A 9,711-nucleotide genomic window follows, 5' to 3' on the forward strand; every position below is an offset into this window, starting at 1 on the left:
AATGGGCCAGCAATTTGAAAGGCACAGTAAGGTCATTTTCCCCATGCTTCAGATCAGGCTATCACATATCCTTTCCTTCTGTTCAGCATGCTCACTGGAGTCAGCCAGGAGACATATACAAGTTCAAGTGACAGATTTAGTGAGAAATGTGTAAACAAGCAAATGATAACCCAGCAACTCAGATGCTCTTCTGTTCTTTGGTATGCACGTCGCTCAGCTGGCATACATTCTTCACAAGCATTCATAGCGTCTGGACTTCAGATTTGAATTCTGAACTAAAACACTAACCCCTAGCATTTTGGTGTTCCAGTGTGCCTCAGAGAAGTAGCTATCTAGCGTCTGACTGGGAGACGTAGCATAGACATAAATACACTTGACTAATTCCTTTTACTGGCGGTATTGGCAGGATGAGTATACTCAGCATGTTTACTGTGAATGAAACAGTCACAGGATGTACAAACAGTCACTATGTGTGTAACCACATTTCGGTGCGTTTCCTCAATCTCACGGGGATTTCCTGACACCTTGCCTGACAGCCAAGTATCTTTTAATGCTAGAATTATAAAACCTGTTCTTTACAAAGGCTGTAGAACATAACTCAGATGTTCAGGAAGGTAACTTTACTTTCTGTTCTCAGACCATCACAAACAGCTTCACAAGCACAGTTTAATCTCCTTGGGGGTGGAGAGTTGCAATTCTATCTGAATTAGATAGCTATCAAGATGTCTTTGGACCTATACGCATTAATAGGTTAAAAATACATCTCAAAACTGCTATGACAGGTTCAGCTTTTTGAGCAACATCAGCAATGCTGCTAGCATAAACAGACTAGTAGTACATTACAGCATTAAGAGAGATTTTGAAGCCATTTAGATGGCACAATGTGTAAAACGATCACAGCTGCCAACTCTACAATAACATTCCCCAGACTGCCAACATACTGGAAAACACTGTAGGAAATATTACTCGTGCACACAGAGGCCCTGACATCATCCAGAACAGATCAGCATGAATAACCTCTACAGACTGATCTTTCTTGCCAAAGAACAGAAACAGCTATAAAGAATGGATGCTGCCAAAAATCCACAAGGAATTTTTCCTAGGAATAGTGTTAAAAGATTCATGTAAGACCAAGTCTGTTTCATTGTTTCCATTGTTCTATGTTGTGTTTTTTTTTTTTTTTTTTCCATTTTAGTGACTCAGAACAGAAACAATCCTATGGTTTGGATCAACTCCTGGCCTCTGCCGAAGTACAGGGGAGGTTGTCACGTCTTACATATATCCATGAGGTTTTGTTGGCTTAATTTTAAAAGTTTCAAGGAATCTAATTAACACCAGCTAAGCTTACTTTAAACAGTCCTTAAACAATAGATTCCAATGGTAAATTTGCAGGCTAATAATTGCATACCACAAAAAAATAACCCCTTCTAATTTAACATTGTGCCACTCCTGAAACGGTCCATGAAAATGAATTGGAAAATCACTTACAGATTCACTGACTGAAATCAGCATATGGTTACTACAGCAAATGAACACATCTGTAAATTTCAATTAAGATCAATGATTCTGTCAAATAACAGGAAAGCTTTTGTTTGTTTTTGTTTTAAAACTTATCAACCTTGTTTCAGGCCAAAATAACACAAAATTAGGACTTTGAGTAAGTTATTAAATGATCTGAACTTCATTGTCTAATTAGGCTCAGCTGAGGTTGTAGTGGTTGGGGAACAAACACTGCCTTTCAACACAAAAGAATGTCACTTTCAGAAAAGTCTCTCTTCATCAAATATGACTGTTGACACTGACATCCTTTTTTGTTCTTTCAAGTGGCAACTTATGGCTTTAGATCAAATTTAAGGCAAAGAAACCTGATTTCAAATAAAGATGTTGCGTCACTGAAAGGGAACGGCTGCTTGGGGAGATCTGTTTTTGCCAGGCAGGCTAAGACTTGCATTTCCAGGTCAAAAGCACAGGTTTGAATTCTAAAATCACCATTCTCTCCCTTCAATGAATCAGAAATGTATTTAAAAGCCTTCACATTTCAGTGTGAAGGAATACATCTAATATGTAACTGCGTAACTACAAGCCTTCAGCAAACACTAAGTTGATCAGGACAATGTTTGCTAGTTCCACGGGAAACAGATACGTTAACCTTAGTAAGTGAAACAAAAGGCTGTAGTGAAAGCATAACTACAAATGACTTTTCAATCAGGTCTTCAATGCTAAGGTTTATCTTCCTGCTACTGCTATCATTCTAGGAGGTCAACAACACAATAATAAACAACCATTGCTGTCTGTATAGAATAACCTCATATAAAGCAGGAGAGGAGTGAAAGACCAGCTGACTGATCTACAAGAACAGACATGGAGAGACAGACAGCTGTTGCCTGTCCTGTGGAGTTGGAGGCAGTACCAAAGAAAGCCTTCAGGGTAGTTTTGCTAGTATAATGGCTAGAAGCCAAAGTAACAGCCTGACATACAGATGTGCTCACAGCACACAGAATAACATAAAGCCACAGTCATTTGTTACTTGAAAGCAAAATAAATGTGTACTCTATTTCATCTCTTCAAATCTATTCAGGCTGGAGGGAAACCTTTTACAACTGGATTATAATGCATTATTTTGACAGATACGATGTTGTATGAGGTATCTTCACTGGACAAGGCAGGAAACAAACTTATTACTCATGTACCAGCATATAAACTTACTGTTTATTATATAAAAGGCTGTAGTGAGAGGTGTAATCACCCACAAGTTTCTTTTTCTCCAGAGACAATGAGTGTCAGCATAGCATGTTCTCCATGTTTCTTAACCTAAATGTGCTGCTTTTGAGATAAGACGTCTGATCAATCTTAATGGACATTCTGCTTAGGTTACCTATAAAGAAGCCAAAGAATTTCATTTGTAAATGGCTACAAAAACAACCACCACCACCAACCAACAACAACAAAAAAACACATTCAAAATAGCATGTGCAGTTGTCTAGCAATTACATCTCCTTTTTATTTTATTGTATTGCTTGCCAATTTTAACAGAATATCCAGAGAATTACATGGGAGCACTGTGCTTCTCCAGCTCATCAAGGGAACAGAACTGCGTAAGCACAGTAACTGAATGCAATAACTAAGAATGGCTTGGTTCAGTAGAAGTCTGTTTACATTCCTTTTTTTTTTTTTTTTTTTCTCTGTTATTTTCTGAATTGCTTGCACAAAGATTTGGTAGGTAGAGTTTTGGAATGTATTGAAACATCAGTTGCAGGAGGCGTGGCAGAGGATGGCACTCATGCTGATTGCTCCAAGTCTGCATTAATCTAAGAGCCATGACCTCATAAACAGATTTGGGAATAACTCAAATTGGGAATAAGCGTTCCCAACAACTGAATCTGTTCCTAGATGTACAGTTTCCCACTTTCTATGTCAGATTCAGGTCTCAGAAAGCACTAGACTGGGCAAAAACTTGCCTATTTTTCTGATTTTCTGTAGCTGATCATTTGAAGATACATGTATATGAACCTCTATATAAACTCTGGGAATTTACTGTGTTATCACTAAATGTAAGGAAATGCCCAAACTTTCCGAATATACTTGCACAGATAATGTCCCCAGCAACATCTTCAACACATTTAGGCTGAATAATTATGTTCTAAATGGTTTCAAACTCAGTACTGTCCTTACCTGTACCAGTTATAGCTAAGGATCAATCATCCTTCATTTGGCACTACTTTATCATCTTTTATGTTATTCTGCTGAGGGATTCAGCAGCTCTATCTCCCTAAACATACAAATCTGACTATTATAGTGCTCACACAGGTCATAACTAGCAAAGGACTGATTATATTAACACAGCATTCTAAGTATCATTATCTCTGCCAGCCTCAGGACTGCCATTTTTCTGAAGGCATCAGTTCCTAAAAGCCTGCAATTTGCAAAAATTCAGGGTTTCCTGTACAAGGCAGTGGTGGGGAGCAGACAGTCTACAGCTATCAATTTAAGGAATAATTTCAAAAATATAATGAATCACATGTCCTTGAGTAATAAAAGGTTTCCAACATCCTTGAAATGCTAAAAAAAAAAGGCTCTCAAAAGTATGTCAAGATTTATTAAAACTCAAACTTTTCTCACATACTGACTTTTTAAAGTCAGAAGCGTTATCATTGTTCAAAACTTTCTGACAATATCTACCATGGCAGAACTTGCTCTTTTTCTTTCTTCACGAATTACAGTCATTTGGCAGTAACTGAGAAATGAGAAGCACTGATGGGGTATGTGCTTATTTTTGAGGCACAGGCAGGTGATACAGCTTTTCCTAGCCATTCATGCTGCCTTACAACAGAGGAATCTCAGACATGCATGGCAAACTGTTTAGATAAGTATCTCCGAGTAAGTCTTAGAGAAACTGAAATGCATTTATGCACCTTTTGGAAAAGTTGTCTTTAAAAGTATCTGCGTAACTGTAATGTGAACTACCACCTTCAACATGAAAGAAGCTGGCTTGGCTGATACTAGTTTTGGTCAGCAGTATCAGTATACTTTTCCTTTTGGTTCTTCTGAACAAAGAAATTGCCCAGTGAAACAAACATTTTTCCTTTACTAGGGTAATCTCAAGAAATGTACACTTCCAAAAAAAAAAAAAAAAAAAAAAAACATGCTGTGAATAAAAGAATGATGTCGCTACTGTATTTTAGTTTAAAAATCAGGGGATATGTTGCTGGGTTTGGTAATAGTAGCTCTCCTCACCCCCTCCCTTTTTCTCTGTTTGTGGATACTATTATTCATTTTTTCCCCTCTTTCTGAATTACAATATTCTTTTACTATCTACTGAAACCTTTACATCACAAACCGTAACAAAAGATACTAAGTTTCCTCTGAATTATCTCTACTGTTATACTTCATACAAAACCACCATGATGCCTTGAGGAATGAGGTAAGCGCACAAAAGAGATGAGTACTGATACTGAGGAATGTCAAGACTGCACTAGGACAAATACTGTTTAATAATTATGACACCAAATTATTCTACAAACCAAGCGAGCAGTGTGTTGCTGCATTTTCATAGGAACAACAACAAAAAATCCCACTGCAGGGTATAGGACAGTGTCTTCTCAATCTTACAGGCAGATGTGTGCTGGCTTGCCTTGAAGACAGTCATAAATTAAATCGGCCTTGAGATTATCTACAGAAGACCCAGAATGTCTATGGTCAGCTTTTTGACAATGACAAATCTTCACCTACAAACTAGGTAAGGTGCAATTCAAATGTCCTCTGCTTAAATCACCTGGACACTAAAAGTTGTTATCTGGAAATGTCATTTGGAATACATCGTAGAATAACACAACTTTGAAAACACTTTAATGTATTCTTTTTGGCATAGAGTAATGGAATTCAAACTTGCAAACAAAATTTAAAGAACTCTGCAGAAAAATATGACTTAAAAAACAATTATAAAAATGCAAATTACTCTTAACGAAAAGAAACTTGAAAGCATATCAAGCAACAGCAGTGCTTCTGGGAAGGACTGTTCCCTTCCTTGCAAGAAAGGCCGCATTGTGCTTACGAAAAAAAGAAGCTTAGTTACAGAAATTCTCAGAAGCATCTGAGACATTACATATCCAGTCAGACTTAGACAAAGAGAGAGACTGAAAATGCTCTGATTTCTTCTACCAGTAGAACTAAAGCCAGCTTAAATGGACGTCAGCACTAAACACACGGAGAGACCACATCTAAACTGGTCTTTACCTTGTTTTGGAGACAAGCTGCTACTTAGAATACAGGACAATTGAATAAGAAGCAAAAGAAGTACCTTTTCAAATGTTTCAATGTTTGCTATTGAATGTCACTGCATTGAGTTGATATTCACTTGTGGGTAGCTCCTACTTGCCAGCATAAGGATGAATGTCCTGTCACGTGGTCCCTGTTCTTTTCAATGCTTCCAGCTGTAAGGCTACATTACAAGACACTGAGAAAACACAATAAATCTTTTCCTAATGTTTTTACATAAACAATGTGTATTGTATTCTTAAAAACTTTATGTTCTCAAAGGGCTTCTTCGATTTTTGTGAGGTGTTTAGTGGCTCAGAGGTGTTCTAGTAGCCATGAATGGAGCTCCTGAGAAGTTGACACTTGGGCCACTACTATTCAGTAGTCTTATAAATCATCTGGCTACCATGACTGAATCAATCTTAGTTTGCAGATGACACTGAATGTGGAGAAGAATTACAGTGGACAAAGAGTTGCTGTTCAGGGAAACATGGACAAGAACTTCATGAAATTTAAAAAAGAAGTCCTGCACCCAGAATAAAATAATCACAAGCTGCAGCACAAGCTGCCCCATTAGTACCAGACTGCAAACATTTGCGCCAAAATGCTGAGAATTAAATAACGAATTTAGGAAGAAGTTAGGGCAATTCTCCCACAGTTACAATTTCCAATTCTAAGAGACATGAGAGCACGTGCTCTTTATAACCAGGTAAATCACATAAAGACAAAAATCTAATGAGGGAAAAATAAAACTGGAAGGTTCTTAGATGGGATAAGTAACGTCTAACCATGCACTCCAAATGCTTATATAAAAAAAAAAAATCTTAAAGTACAGATCAACAAAAAGTACTACTTGCATTTAAAATTAGTCCTATAAACCTTAATATAAATACAAAACCCATTCCAAACACCGAGCTGAAGATTGGTATTATAGGACAGGATTGTGGTATCTGAAAATTTGTTCCTAAATTCAGCGGATTGAGGCCACAAAAAAGATCAGTATTGGTTATCTATAGAAGAACAGTTTTCTATGGAGTAAGATCCAGGCCTGGCCACTCTCCTCCAACTGTCAATTCCTTCTTTGCACAGCTCTACACTCCATGTTAGATTTGGGAATTGACTGGTGGTAACGTAACAGTCAGGCTCTCTTGTACTCCTTCTCTTCCACAGGTAACTGTCCCTTCGGGATCAGTCTGCAGAGAACCAATGATTCATCAACTGATATTTAGCAGTTTTTCAAACTTGACTGAAATACTTTTTTTTTTTTTTTTAATTTGAATCAACTATTTTGTTTAGCCTTTTTTTGTTTTGTTTCAAAGTTCAGAAGTTTCTGCTCAAAATAAGTATGCTATCCCTTCTCCTTTCACCAAACTCCTTTAAATGGTATTTTAGATGCAAAATGAAATATACCTTGGTACAACATTTGCCTCAAATTGATGAGCATTTAGTAATATGTTCTGCTATCAGACCCATTTCACCAATAATTTTGCTGAATTGTAATTAGAGAAAAAATAATTTGACTTTAAATACAGATATCACATTGGATTACAAAGCTGAAATTTAGGCAAAGTACGAAACTCACAACAGATTTTAGTCCATGGTATTTCACATTCCTCCATTTTTAAGTTCACCAAACCAAGGGTGCTGAAAAGCAATGCAATCTTTTGGGAAACAAGAATACCCAGCAGCAAGATGATCAAGGACATATTGTCTTTATGCTGTATCATGCTCTTACCTAAAAGGCCAAGATTTGGTTTTCATATGGTGTTAAAACTAGCATCTCTCTTCCCACAGAACCTCATGTACTATGGCCTTATCAGGATGTGGCAGACATAGGAAAAGGCTGTGATATTGAGCTAGGAAGCAGCAACAGTTATCAGAAAAAAAATAAAAAATCTATTATTTACTTTTCAAGTCCATGCAGATTTGGAGTGGATTCACATACACACGTAAGACACAAACCCACCCTACCATTGCGACCAAGAGCTATCCAAGTGATATTGTTCTGTGCTGGTTATTTCAAATTCCTCCTATTGGAGAATATCCCCAAGATTCATTTTAGCATCTTCAAAGCTATGGGGAACAGGAATTCCTTTCTGACAACAGAAAGCTTGTTGTGCTATCACTGGCTTGTAAAAATAGTAAATTCTGTATAAACTTTACATTTGGCATGGCCATGACAACATGAACAAACCACGGTTTTTCGATCGCATGTGTTCTACCCAACGAAGGACACCAAAAAATAAACCCCATGCTATGTGAATAAAAGCAGTATTTCAAACAACTAACCTACCTTAGAGCCAATTCCTCCAGTGCCACTTAATCCAAAACAGAATAAATACATAAAAAAATGAATTAAAAAGCCATTTCGTGTGTTGGATACAGACTCCATATTCCCTACATATTCTAAATGGATAATAAACTACAATTGGGATGCTATCATTAGGTTAACATTAAAAGATAGAAGCAAGTCTTTTAGCTGCACACATTGATTGGCAAATCGAGCACACAATTCTAACATAAGAAACTGTATCAAGAAGCTAAATTCCACATAATTCTTGACGGAGATTTTATATATACACACTGAAAATTGCTTTGATTCCCCACACAGACTAAGCTAAGTGGCAGAAATGACTCACAGCTAAAATATTCCTATTATGGGAGGTCACTAGATGGATTTAGGATTTTGAATCAGGAATATTTGTAATGTGCAAATAGCTCTACGCTAATTCAGCTTGTCAATAACATATTGCTACAGCTAAGATAAACTGAATAACATTATAAGTATTTCTAACAGGGACAAAAATCAGAAAATACTTGGTATTTCACAAATAACAGTTTTTAATGTACATTCGTTGCTTAAATTTGCTTACAAGAACCTGTCTGCAGGATTTTCAAACATGTATAACCCAGTAAACGAATTAAATGTTTTATTTTTACCTACTCTTGACATTATACTTTTTTTTAATCATGAAACTAATCTTCCTTTGCCCAAATAAAACACTTGGAAGGAAACCTGTAAGGTATTTAATTCACACGTTAGCAGTATAAGCATGTATACAAATAGCCAGAATATCACTCAAAAAAAGAAAAATTGGACCAGACATTTTAAAATGGTAGTGTGACTTAAAAGGCAAAAACAGGAAAGAATTCACTGGTTTCATTCTTGAACCTTTCAAGAATTTGTGAGCTCTTCTAAAATCACTACTCCTAATAAAAGACGACCTAGGCTGCAGTCCAGAAGATAGAAAGCAAAAACTACAGCTGAGAACATTATTTTGCAGCCACGATTTCAAGTACCGTTTCTGTTGAAATTCTGTTTCATGAAACACTGAAAGTCAGTATCATAGAAGAGCTTTAATACTATCTTCCCTCACAATCAATCACGTTAGTTACAGATGCAGCATAGCTTACAATGTGCTTTATACTGGCCTTTCCACAAACAGTAAATATTCTCTTTTCTTAACTTCAGTCAGTCAGACTGGCTGTAAATTTTAAGTGAACTGCTGAGGCACAGCACAGTCCAGGTTTTTTTATCAAATGACTTAAGGCAAACCTTAAGTCATTTGATAAAAGGCAAAGTATTACTTTACAAAGTATTCCATTTCCCTTTGTTGAAAGTATAAGGCAAAACCTCAGATGAACACTACAGTATATCCACCTGCAATCTGATACAAGATTTAGGCTGCAGCCATTCAGTAATACAGTAAAAAGCTGCAATGTTAATTTTTGAAGACATTCTGGAATCCAAACTTTTTGGAAATTGTGTTGGGAAGCATAGAAATACTCTTTAACCATTTCAAACTTTGCTGTACTTTTAAGTTTCCTAGTGCAGATTTATGGCACATAGTCTTCAAATAAGCACAGCTTTTGCTCCCCAAGACTCAGCTGCTACATCACCCTAAAAAAGAATGTATTTTTTTATGTAACTTAAGAATTGTTAGACACTGTGCTAAA

General features: G+C 36.6%; 1 long non-coding RNA gene across 1 annotated transcript; it reads right to left on the minus strand.

Moving 5' to 3' along the window:
- Window positions 1–1,178: 1,178 nt before the first annotated feature.
- Window positions 1,179–9,141, minus strand: LOC118172212. The gene is made up of 2 exons (XR_004753588.1): window positions 5,798–9,141; window positions 1,179–2,875 (listed from the first exon to the last, which is right to left on the minus strand). It is a non-coding gene; the product is annotated as an uncharacterized LOC118172212 (long non-coding RNA).
- Window positions 9,142–9,711: the final 570 nt, after the last annotated feature.

Source organism: Oxyura jamaicensis, chromosome 10, assembly GCF_011077185.1.
Source record: "Oxyura jamaicensis isolate SHBP4307 breed ruddy duck chromosome 10, BPBGC_Ojam_1.0, whole genome shotgun sequence".
Taxonomy (NCBI): domain Eukaryota; kingdom Metazoa; phylum Chordata; class Aves; order Anseriformes; family Anatidae; genus Oxyura; species Oxyura jamaicensis.